Below are 13,869 nucleotides of genomic sequence, written 5' to 3'. Positions count from 1 at the left end.
TTGATGTAAAGGGCCAGAGTTTTCAGCAAAAGATTTCCTACTTGGCATGTGCTCCCTTTTCTCTCTGCAATACAATCACTGGGGATAACCCTACCAGTACCACTTATGTGCTAACCTCTTCCAAATTTTGTCTCCTACCCAGACTGCTTCCCTAACTTGTAACTCCTATAGCCACCTGCCTGTTGAACATCTCCACTTAAGGGCTTAGGAGCATTTTAAACTTCACATAATCAGCACTCGCTAGGGAACTCTACCTCCTTAAAAATAGGAAGCCGCAGGCAGGCACCTTGACATTCCTAGGGAATTGACCCCAATGCCGTAGGATGATGCTTCAGTGTTTCTTATATTCTAACATACTTAAAGTGAAAAGGGAGAATTCTGATTGTCTGTTTTTTCTCTTCAAGGGGTGAATAAAACTGAGAAAAAAAATCAAGAATGCAACATCAGACAGGAATTTTTTATCTGTTCGCTTTTGGAGATTCGGTGAGAAGAAATAGTCATGATTCTCTATCTTGTTTTCAGAGAAGACTCTAGATCTGACCTGGCTCTTGACCCATCTGGTCATTTACAGTGTATCCAGATACTCAAGATATTGTTTTGCGTCTTTGTTCTTGCTCATATAGCCTCTTGCAGCCTAAAGGTTGTTTTTGACCCCGACGGGAGCAGTTTAACTACTGCTTGCCTTTTACTCACAGATCTTGTATCTCTTCCTTAGCTTGTCCTTAGTTTGTCCAGCAGATCAATCTCCTCATCAGATTGCTTTGGCTTCTCATTGTTTCCGGAGGTTTGAAAGTACAAAGTTTCAAATTAAAAATGAACGTGCACATGCACTTAGCTCTTTATTTATTCAATATGCATCTTCTGATCATTGCTATGTGCTAGACACAGGCTCTGAAAAGACCAAGATCCATAAGCTGTGGCCCAGCCCATAGGGTATGAAGGACAACAGAAATGTGAACTTAAGAGTTCATGGTACAACCATGTGGGTGTTAGAACAAAACGTAAACAAAGTGGGAAGAGTGGGACGTAGCATGGGGCTCACAGAGGAGATGGTGCAGTGACCACATTAGGACAAGAAAGGACAGGAGAGGGAAGGCAGGCAAAAATGAGACTCTCTAGCCCACAATGCTGATGGCGGGGCCACAGGAACGATTACTTCCGGAAAGAGGAAGAATTGCGAAGATAGATTGAGTAGATAAAATGCCTAATGAGACCATAAATGAGGAGAATTGCTTCTTACAGCGTATGAGAAGATAATTTTTATCAGATAATGAAATTGTTTTCAGTCTTCAGAATGAAAATGAATCCCTTGCTAATGCAAATCATGCTAATAAAGGGAATGAGAGAGAATGTCGGAATTGCACTTGGCTAGCAGTAGGCAGAAACCAACCTAAATAGTCTAGGAGAAAAAGTTAAAGATAATGAAGTAATCAAAATAATTGCTTAATAGGGAATGTGAAAGATCTGAAATGTTAAATTATAAATGTACGGTGTCAAGAAAAATGAAGTGACCTGCAGGAACAGATTAGAAATCCAGACTCACGTCAGGTGGAAGGGAAGCTTTTCATTAGCAAAGCTGAGGATTAATTAAATCTGAGAAGCTCTTTGAAATCCACAAGTTCGAGTTGCTTTAGAATACAATACAACTGATATATCGGTATTGTAATGAATGATTAGAGCAGACTTCTCAATAAATGTATTCTGCTGTCGTTCACGTGATGGGTATGAGCTGAAGAAAAGAAAAATGGGTTATTTAAAACCAAAATTGACTTTAGCAGCATCTGCTTTCAAAATTGGGGGCCTTGTGTATCCTGTAGGGAAATATATTGTTCTTTTCTCCCTTTGAAAACACCTCGAGACCCTCCCAAGCAAGATGGAGGGCACTGTACCTCCTCACCAACCTCTCAAGGGGACTAGGGAAAAGGACTAGCTTATGAGTTATTTTTCAGTTACCTCTGAACCAGCTCTCTTGCTTCAGCTGTATAATTTCAGAAGCTGGTAGCAGAGCTCAGTGCTGTGCAAGGTGGAAGCCTTGGAGAAAATGGTCCGTTGTTGACAGAGCACGTTAAGTATAAGTGAAGGGCAGCTCTGAGCAGGTAGGGAGTAGTGGCCTACATTGTTTTACAGGAGGAGGTAATTTTGGGGGGAGACCCATGGAAGGGAAGTGGGACAGGAAGATGCTTGAGGGGACATGGGTGAGAAGCAGCAGAGAGGCAGAAAGCCCCTTCTTCTCTTCCACACAGATGTGTTCTGTGAGAAACGGACATCAATGGGGAGATCAAGGACAAACGGGTCCATGTCTGAGGTGCATGAGGAAGATGATTCATAAACTGATCTGAATCAGAGACACGGGGATTCTGAGTCAAAGGTGACAGAGACATGCTGACCACACTCCCAGAGTGTGGAACTACTTGGAGCTGGCAGGGGGCGGAAACCAGCCCGCCTAGCCTGGGGGAAGGTAGGTGACAGGACGGAATCACTCCAGTGACGGGCTAGCCCGCCATCACTTTAGTGTGCATTTTGCACACTAAAATGCAGTTTTTAATTTACGTGGGCTGTTTCATTGAGTCCGACATGAAGATTTTACATTTGGTTTACACTGCACCGACTTTAGGCCATTTAGAGATGCTCCTTTCAGTCGTATTTAAAAGATTTCTGTGCATTCCACTGAACAAAAACCTTACACTATCAGGAAAGACTGCTAATAAATACCCAATTACAATAAAGTATTACAGTGCTTTGAAAGAGGAACCACAAGAGCACAGACTAGGAGTGTGTGTGTGTGTATGTGTATGTATTCACGCCTAACCCATCCACCATTTGGGAGGGGAGGTTGCAAATTTTTTAAAAAATTTTTATTGAAGTATAACATACATACAGAACATTATACAAATCCTAAGTATATCGCTCAATGACTTTTTTTCAAACCGAATGCACCTAGTAACCAGCACCCAACAGGGTTGGAACAAAGTAGATCAAACAACTCTTTTTTTCCTATCCACGACCCTGCCAAATGCATGCCTTCCTGCATCATGAGTCACCCTGGGACCATTATTAGTCAGCCTTTAAAATTAGTTTTTCAGAGACAACTACTCCTCCTCAAAAGTGAAATCTGTGATGAAAGTCCAGATGAACCAGAGCAAAATATTTCCAGCTGTCAATTAACAGCCAGAATGCATTTTTTTTTCCTTTACAAAGGATGCATCTAGATTCATGGAAATTAGAAGGAAAAAATCCATGAGGTCATCAGGTGAAGAATTGTTCCCTCTGATATAATTCCTCCTTTTTTCTCTAGTTTAAAATGAGAAATGCTGTTCTTACTCAAAGTGAAACCATACACATAAAGCAAACTTAATGCACCTTTTATTACAGAAGCATGCACTGAACCAATTAGATACTATAACCCCATAATGTTGCATCAAAGTCGGTGGCATGTTATTAGAAACCAAATGATGTAGAGCATCTTTTACTTCGTGTTGAGAGAGAATGGGATGGCTATTCAACCCGCAGGTGAACCCAAGTGGATGTGGGAGACAAAGCATTCTCCATCAAGGTGCAGGAGTGAGGGCTGTGGCACTGTTTCCTTGAGCGCGGGTATCAATCAGTAGCTACAGAAGATGCAAAAAGTCACTCTTGTGGCTGAGTCCTCCTTTAATCTTTCCTAGAAAAGCCTCATCACTGTTCAAACAAAATGGCTAGAAGTAAAAATGAGTTTGTAGTAGGCATAAAAGGCAGATTGGAGGTCTCTTGGATCATGTATTGATGTTATTTTCTTAATAGAATTAGAAAGGGTGAGGAAAGCCTAAATCACAGCATTTGTGATGTAAATTTACATCGTTTTATTGTTTACAAACTTTCTCCAAAAAAAAGCCTTGAAACTTATTTGTAAAGAAGCAAAACTAGTAGCTCTTTTAGGCAGAAACCCTGGTTTTGTTTTGTTTTGTTTTGTTTTGTTTTGCAAGTACAGCACCTACCACAGCACTTGGGACATGGTGAGCACTCAGTAAATTCTCAGTGACTGACAAATGGCTGTGTGTACTGAGCTGGGCAGTTCGAACTTCTCCTAACAGGGCTGGAGAGCCATCATCTCCTGAAGGAAGCTCAGGAGAGGAGTTGAAACGGTCGCATTTGCTGTGTAGCAAGATCCTTCTGGCAATCATTTGCAGCGTGTGTCATAAAGGGACAGACCTGGAGGGAAAATGACTCACTGGGAGGCAGGAGGTAACAGTAACATCACAGATTAGATAGTTTGAACTAGGCAGGATGCGTTAAGGTGAAAAGGAGGGACTAATTGGAAGAATACTTAGAAAGTAAAATTTATGTGATCCAACGATTGATAGAACGTGGAGGGAGAGAGAAGACAGAGCAGGAGGACTCCAACCGTGATTGTTGGGATTGTTGTTTGGTCTTTAGGTAATGGGTTAGCAGGTTGAGATGCAGAATATAGGAATAGGAGAAGCAGGTTTGGTATCAAAAACGAGGTTTTCTGTAACCCCTTTGGGCTTGAGGTGCTTATGGGATGTCTGCTATACAGTAAAAAGAGTAGAAATGATTTTCAAAGCTGTGGGTTTTCATGCTATTTCACGGGAAGAAAGGCTCAGTGTGAAGATCCAGAGGGCAAATGCCAGAAGGAGACCAAGATGGAGTAGCCAGGGAGGTGGGATAAAAGCTAGGATTATATATGAGAAAGCGAGCATAGCTAATGAACACATGGACTTTGAAAGATTCAGTGAGATAAAAACTGAAGTCAGATTGGATATATTGGAACTCATTAATAAAAGCAGCTATTAGCTCTCTTTTGGTTGCAAGTAGTGAGAACTCAAATCAAATCAGCTTAGGAATTTATTAGCTCATATTAATGGGAAAAAGAGTAGAGGATCTAGAATCTTAAATGATATTAATACCCTTTTCCCTGTAATCCCTCTTCCACACATCTCTGTCCTCTGTTTTGGTCTCACTCTTTCCTACTACAGACAGGCTTCTGGTCCATGGGGAAAAACAAGACTGTAGCTAGCTCCAGGCTCCCATCTTCTCATCCTTGCAAATCCAGAGGAAAGAAGGAGCTCTCTCTACTGACCAGAATGTACCACTTTCTGAGGACTCTGACAGGCCAGGCCAGCCAGGGGCAGGAGCCTACTCCTAGACCAAAGGACAAGGACTGTGAATGGTACCAGAATCACGTGCTTTCAGGAAGGAGAAACAAATCCATGAGAAGGAAGTGGCTGTTTCCAGAGTGTGTGGTCGGAATCGAGGCGACCACAAACAACAGATGTCTACAATCTGTTGAACGAGTCTGGTAGAAGCCAGTTTGCCGCTGAATCCCAGTCAGTCTTTTAGACTCAGGTCTGAGAGGTATTGGCTAAAAAATTAGGAAAAATGCCCATAGACTAGTCTTCATTTTGAAGAGGCTTGCTTATTAAGTAAACATATGGCTTATGTTTATCTCCCCTAAGAGTGACACCTTTAGTCAAGATAGTAACTACGGATGGCATCAGATGGGTGCTAGACTTACCAGGATGACCACAGTGTAGGGCATCTACATGTCCAATCACTGGGTTGTACAACTGGAACTAACATCATATTGTTTATCCACTGTAATTGAAAATAAATTAAAAAAAAAACAAAGCAAAGAAAAGCAAAGAAAGGTAGACTTTCTGCTCCTTATGGTAATTGAAGCTTGTTTTTGGCATAAAATAAGATTACAAAGTGGCTTTTTTTAAAAAATAAAATAAAAGGAACATTTCCCAAGGTGTCCCCTTTGGGAGGCTGCCCATTTATCCCAGCAGTGACGTTACTGCACAAGACATTTTTGAAACTTCTCTTTCGAATTTGCCTCAGAACTTGAATGGATAAAAATGCATGGCTTTTAAGAACAAATCTGAATTTTGAAAACAACCCAAGTTGTCATTTGGAGTAAAATTTGGTGAAAAGGGTAAATAATAGGAATGCAGCCTAATAATGTAATACAATAATGAGAGAGATTAATTTTCCTCTCCAGAACCCTAATGGCCTTTTCTCCTCTTTCTCCTTTTTCTATTTCCCAAACATGTCACTGCCTTTTCCAAAACCTATCAGTGATTTCTGACTCCTGACATAAAAACATTCAAACCCTTTGGTCTACAAAAGGCTCTTTTCTGTTTATTCTCTATGACATTTTACCTTTTTGTTTTTTCCCCATGCCCAACAGAGAGTCTGTGGGAATGTTCAAACATTGTTTTAAAAATTTATCTGGAATTTCATGGAATATGGTGTGAGGATTAATGCAATGTCGTAGTGAATAATAATATTCACTACATGAATAATATTCACTACATGAATTATATATTGAATATAGCACTAGGGCTTAAAAGAAGTGAACAACAGTAAGAACCTAATGTAGATTATATTGATCATTACAGTCTAGTCAGAAGAGCAAGCATAGTCTTAAAAGTTAGACCGACTATATTGGAATTCTAGCTCTGCCATTTATTAGCTTGCTGTCTTTAGGCAATTTGTTTAATGTTTCTCTAAGCATCCATTCTCTCTACTGTAAAATGGAAATAATGACATCCGTCTTATAACTTCATTGCAAGGATTAGAAGAGGTCATGAAAAGATTTTTAAATAATCTTAGAGAGAGAAAGCCCTGTATATAAGCATGATAAAGTCGAGAAGTCATAAAAATTGATATTTTGACTGCATAAAATGTCAACAACTTTGCATGCAAAAAAATATTGTAACCAAAGCCAAAATCAGGTAAACTGGAGGAAGTGTTTGCAACATTTATGACAAAGGGATTATTTTCATTCTCTCATATATCAATGAGGAAAAAATCCAGTAAAAAACATATGAACAAAGGACATAAAACAGCCCACTGCAAAGGAAATACAAATAGCTTTTGAACAAATAAAAAGGTCTTGCTAATAATAAAGTAAATGCAAATTAACACTCACTGATACATTATTTTTCACCTAACTGACTGACAAATGATGTGGGAAGGTAGGCACTACACAAGGGAATGTAAATAGGTACAAGTTCTCTGAAGGCAGTTTGGCAACAGCCATAAAAATTTCACTAGTTACTCTTTTGAGCAATGTCACATCTGTTTGGTAGCCTGTATGGTTTGGTAACGAATGACCGTATCTGGTTACAGGGCACTTGAAAGGTGGCTCAGCTGAACAGAGATGCGCTTTAAGCATACAATACGGGGTGGGGCAAGAGTCGGTCTACAGCTGTGAGTACATGGAACAGAGCTTATTCTTGTTATTTTCCGTACGAACAACTGTAAGCCTATTTTTGCCCCACCTTCTATACCCTGGATTTCACAGATTTAGTACAAGTAAAATAATTTTTTACACTGATTTACATGTTGAAATGACAACATCTGAGACATCATGGGTTAAATAAAACACATTTTAAAAATTAATTTCCTTCTTTCTTTTACTTTTTAAAATGTGGTTGCTAGAACATTTAAATTACATGTGTTTTTCACTATATATTACTATTGAAAAATACAGTTAGTATATTGATATTGAGTTCTACTTGCATATGTGGGAAATTATGTATATTTAAAGAATATGTCAAAACATCATTCATATTTACTGACAGAGGCTTTGCTAAATAAAATGTGATACTTCCACACAGTGGAATATTATGTGATCAGGAAAAGGAATGACACCAATGTGTTCAAAGATGGCTAACTATCTGATATATATTGTCAAGTGAAAAAATGAAGCACAGAACAATTGTATACTATGCTAATGTTTGTGTTCAGTATCTATGGACTAGATTTTGAATGAATTATGTAAATTTGTACATATGCATAGAATGTTCTTGGAAGGAAACAGAAAAAATTATTTTTAGTTATTATCCTAGAGAGAAGAAATTGCAGCTCAGTATCAGGGGTGGGGAAGATTTACTTTTAAGTCTACCTACATACAGTGATTAAATGTTTTATAAATGTATTCATTACCTATTCAGAAAAAGTGTATGTATGGGTTTTCATTGTTTTTGAAGAAAACAATCTCCAAACAGAATTTTCCAAAATCAACTATCATGGCATAATAATTCATATTTATTTTTAAGAAGTGGAAGCAGGGGACATATATACACATACACACACACGTATATATATATGGCATACACACGCACACATATGTATGTGTGTGTATGTGTGCATATGCCTACATGTGTGTGTGTGTGTGTAAGCTGTAGTGTCCTAAACATAGTAGATTCCTGGGAACTATCCATCTCCTTCCCTTCCCTACACTTTGCCCAAGAGGCCAGACGTAACACAGCATTCCCGTGTGTCAGGGATAACATAAGTGTTACGTTCATGTTACGGCTCTAGAGGTGTCAGGTGTAAATAGGATGAGACCACACTGATCCTATGACATGCCCTGGAAATAAGTTATTTTCCCAGTAAATTCCAGAAACTTGCTTGCTTGCTTTTTTACCTCCCTCATCAAAATAGAAGGCAGCTTGTACAATATATAATGTATACTACACAGTCAATGTAGTATTATGGGCTGTCTGCAAATTTTATTACTATATTAAGGGCTGAAGCAAAACTTTCCAGTTACTACATCCTCTGTGCTAAAATGTTTGTTCTCCTTGTAACTCTCTTGATTCCCTGACTCTCTTTAATATCTGTAAAACATTTTTTCATATCTGTGCCAGAAACTCTGTGTGCCTTGCTAACCTCTTTGTCTATTTCAATCACCTCTTCTCACTTTCATAAAGTTTTTTGATTGATTGCTTCTCATGGGGGTTTGTCTGGCTTTCTAGCCCTTTGTCTAAATTTAAAGCAGTAGAGCCATCTTTCAGAAAATACAGTGTTCAATCAATTACACTTGCTCATGAATATCTTTAGGGTTTTCTGAACAAAAGTCTCTTGATTCTGACTCATTTCCATCCCTATAGCCTCTGCCTGAGTCCAGCCCTCTTCATCTCGCCTGGAATATGTCAATTAGCTCTTAACTAGTCAGCTTGCTTTCAGACTCCCTACTGGCAATCCGTTTTCTACCTTACTGCTGTCTTCTAAAATCAGATTCTGAAAAACAGATTCATTCATTCGTTCATCAAACATTTTTTAAGTAGATCCTTTGTGTTAGGTATCGTGCTAAGTCCTGGAGACACAAAGACATATTTTTCTGATGCAGGCACTGCACTCCTGAGTTTTGAGTCTAGTGAGAAGGGTAGGCAGCGAGCAGACCCAGGTTTACATCCTCGGGGGTGGCCACAGGATGCTGCAGCAGCATCCAGCAGGAAGGGATACTTTCTCAGTCCTTGCCATCTGATCACATTGGAGAGAGGCAGAGGGTCATGTTCTAAGCCAAGGCAGCAGCAAGGGCAAAGGCTAGACAGGGTGTTGCATGAATGGCATACCTGCTCAGTGAGGCTGGACAGGTGAGCACAGAAGTGCTAGGGACGTTAGCATGAGGTGGTGGTGGTGAAGGGCCTAGTGGGCCGTGCAAAGGAGTTTAGACTTTGTTCTAAGACTTTAGGCTTTGTTCTAAGGGTCTAGGTTTTAAGCAAAGAAGCCATGTGGTCAGATTTGCATTTTTATGAAAAGCATTGAAGTAGGAGCTTGGAGGATGGGTAAAAAGATAAAAGACTGGAGCCAGGAAAGCAAATTAGGAGGAGACTATCTCAACAATCCAGTCAAGAGTCCAGGATGATGTAAATCAAGATAACAGCAGTGAGGAGAGGAAGAATAGACAGATTTGAGAAACAGTCATCCATAAAACACACTGGGCTTAGTAATCACCTATTTGGATGTTTATGAGAAGGAGGAAAACGAGAGAAAAGTCAGAATTGAGTTATGAATGCCTGGTTTGAGCCCTTGGGATGCTATGAGCAGCGGTGGAAGAGGGGATGGTTTTGCAGAGTCACTTTTGCGATCTGGAAAAGTGACTCTGGAAAAGAGTCACTTCATCTCTGGAAAAGATGGGAGCAGTTGAGTATAAGGGTCTGCACTCAAGTGAGAGACCTGGGCTGGAGACATTCAATCTTTATCCATTGTCTCATACAGCAAATAGATAGGGAGTGCCTACTATATGCCAAGCACTGTTTTAAGCCCTGGGAATATAATGGCAAAAACAAAACAAAACAAAACAAAAAAGGACAAGTTCCTATTCTGGTGGCACTTTCATTCCAGTAAAGAGACTGGGCAAACCAAACAGCAAGTAAATAAATGTATAATATGCTAAAATGTCAGGTAGCTATACGCTCTGCAGACAAAGAAACTAGGGTGAGAAACAGCACAATGCGGTGTGGGAGATATTTTAGATCAGGTCGTCCAGAGAAAAGCTTCTTTGAAGAGGTGGTATTTGAGCACAAACCTGACTGAAGCTTCAGAGGGAGCCCAGGGAAAGTTCAAGGGAAGAGTGTACGAGGAAAACCGTGTGGGGCAGAGCGACTTAGAAGGAACAGGTGGTATCAGGTGTAGATCCTCTGACTCTGTCTTTGCAAAGTAATTGTTCTGGCTAGACCACTGGCATTCTAATATAAATTTTTGAATAAGCCTGACATTTTGTGCATACACAGTATATACCTGCTGGAATTTTGTGGAGATTAAGTGGAATAAATAGATTAACATGAAAAAATAATATTCTAAGAATATTGTTTTCCATCTATTTAATATCACGGAACTCTTTATTTAGGGCTTTAACTTCTTTCAGCAATGGGTATAATTACTACACATATTAAAATTAGCTGTAAGTAATACATGCTTTTGGATGCTGTTGGAAATGGAATTGTAATTTTTATTTCACTTTTCAATTATTTATTGCTAATATATAGACATGCTCCTCTCTTTTTGTATATTGACTTTGCATAGATTCGCTTACTAGTTCTAGGAGCTTTTTCTGTATGCCTAGTGATTTTTCAGTATACCCCACATGTTCTGCAAAAAGAGTTTTACTTCTTTCTCTCCATTCTATATGTCTGTCATTTGTTTGTTTGTTCATTCATTCATTCATTCATTCATTCATTCATCTATTTGACCTATCACATTAGCTGGGGCCTCCAGAAGAATATTGAGCAGTAGCATCCAGATAGGGTATCCTTGTCTTGTTCTTGATCCCGGGAGAAAAGCATTCAGTCTTTCACCAGTAAGTACAGTGTTATCTATGGGTTTTTCATAGATGTTCTCAAATCAGTTGAGGATGTTCCCTCTCTTTTTTTCCTAGTTTCCTGAGAACTGTTAATCATAAATGGATACTGAATTTTTCAAATACTTTTGTTTCATTTATTGACATAATTACATGAGTTATTTGTCTTTATTTTGTTAATACACTGAGTTATGTTGTGATTTTTGAATGTTAAACCAACCTTGCATTTCTGGAATAAACCTCACTTGGCATGATATATAATCTTTTTCATATGTTACTGGGTTCAATTTGCATATATGAAATCTGTCCAGAAAGAATCCAGCCATTGTTAATATAACAAAAGTAGTTTGCGTGGCATGGATATAACCCAGCAACCAAGGAGACTGGAATGCACATGTGTGAACAATGACCACTTCACTGTACTAGTCAGTGGGGGTGGTGGACACCATTGAGTGAGCATGCGTACTGTGTGAGTGTCGTATTCAAAATGATAAGTGAGCAGAACAATGAGTCTGCATCATATTTTGCAGTAAGCTTGAACATTCCTCTGCAGAAAGTATTTGGAAGATTCAGAAGGCTTTGGAGATGATGCAATGAGTGCAGTGCAAATAAAAGTGTGGCACAAACACTTTTGGTCAAAAGATGGTCAAAAATCTGTTGAAAGTGATCCCTGGGCTGGAAGACTGCAACAAGCAGAACACCAGAGAATGTTGACTGTGTACGGGCTGCAAATCCACAAAGATCGGCAACTGATTGTGTGAGAACTAGAAGCTGATCTGGGGATTCCAAAAACTACTGTGTCCAAGATTTTGACACAGGATCCTGGCATGAAATGTATTGTGGCAAAGTTTGTTCTGTGGCTTCTGCTACCAGAGCAGAAGTAACGTCAGGCTGCAGTTAGTTGCTAATGACGCTGGGAGAACCATGTGAGGTCCCAAGGTGCCTACTGTCAAGGGGCCTGAAGTGTCATTGTCCTGTGTACAATGTTTCTTGTATCTTCTTTAATAAATGTCTCTATTTTTCACATTACATGACTGGATACTTTCTGGATATGCGTACATTTTTATATCTCTATAGGAGGGCTGTGACTCTATAGCTATTTCTTTTAATGTCTTTATCTGTTTTTGGAATCAGAGAAATACTGTCCTTAAAGAATTGAGTTTAGAAAATATCCCTTCATCTTCTGGTTTTGGAAAAATTTCATATTGAATTGATATTATGTCTTTCTCATGTTTTTGATAGAATTAATAATGAAGCTGTCTGATTCTGGGGTTTTCTTTATGGGAGGATTTTCTTAATTATGAATTTAAATAATGTAGTATATATAGGACTATTTATATTATCTACTTGTTCATGTGTCAATTTTAATATATTGTATGTCTTCCAAGATATTTATTTTATTTAAGTTTCCAAATTTATTGGCATAAAGTTGTTCATACTCTTTCCTTATCATCTTTTAAAATATCTTTGGTTTTGTACTGATGGACTCTCATTCAATCCTCACATTGATAATTTGTATTTCAGTTTCTTCTTGATAGGTCTAGCTAGAGGTTTATCAATTTTATCAATAATTTCAAAGAATACTGTTCATTTGTTTTTCAATTTCATTGTTCTCCACTCTAATCTTTGTGTTCAATTTGCCTTTTTTCTAGGTCCCTGACGCGAGAGCACAAATCATTGATATTGGATTTTTTTTATAATATAGACATGATATATTTATTTCCATGTAAGCACTGTTTTAGCTGAATTCTGTAAATTTTCATTTGTTGTAATTTACTTACTCAGTTTGAATATTTTCTCATTTTTTAAAAATTTGATTTCTTCTTTGACTTATGGGTTATTTAGAAGTAAAGTCATTTAATTTTCAGAGAGTTGGGGATTTTTTAGATGCTTTATCTTTTCTATTTCTATTTCATTCTATTGTCATCAGATAACATACTTTTTAAGATTTCTTCTTTTAAAACCTATTGAGATGTGTTTGTGACAGGACTGTTCCAGAACTAAGTTTCGATGAGGCTGGGGCACCAGCAGGGAGGAAGAAGTGGAGGTTAATATTTGGGTCTTTGTGCTGTGTTTTGGCTCTTGACCATATTGCATAATGGCCTACAGGGCAGTGTTTGTAGCCTTATGGACCTGGGTGTAACTCCAGTCCATATCATTTCTTAACTGTGTGACCTTGGGCAAGTTACTTAACCCCTGTTTCTTCATATGTCAAGTGGGAATATATAATACATTTGTGTTTTTAAGACAATGAAATTATATACATAGTATACATATACATATGTCTACATACACATTCATATACAGTGCTTAAAGTCTGTATTCAATAATATCTATTACTGTTATTATATAACATAGTATGTATATATATATGCATTGTTATATCACATAGTTTCATATATTCGTTTAAATTTTCCTGCTGACTCTGAAGTTTCAGAGATCTAGTCTTATCTTTTCCTGTATTTGCCCTGATTATCCCTGTCCCCACTCTCACCTTGTTTTCTCATTTCCCAACTTTTGGCCCTCATGCCTGTCAAAATTTAATTTAATAACCTCAAGAACTACACATTATACAATTAAGGCAGTTGCTGCTTGCTATCTTCCCCCTTTTGAGGTTCTCCATCAATCTTTACAACTAGGCTAGGATTTCTACTACTGCTCTCGAAAACTTGTACTTACTAGTTTTCCAGTTATTTGCAATGTGTGTACAAGTATGTACCTACCTCAGAAACACACTCCATATGTACTTGGATGACGGTATAATAACAGTGTTTGCA

This window comes from Phyllostomus hastatus, unplaced genomic scaffold (genome assembly GCF_019186645.2).
Source record: "Phyllostomus hastatus isolate PE091 unplaced genomic scaffold, TTU_PhHast_1.1 phas_scaffold_755, whole genome shotgun sequence".
Taxonomy (NCBI): Eukaryota; Metazoa; Chordata; class Mammalia; order Chiroptera; family Phyllostomidae; genus Phyllostomus; species Phyllostomus hastatus.
The sequence above is the reverse complement of the archived record's forward strand: the minus strand, read 5'-3'. Positions refer to the sequence as shown.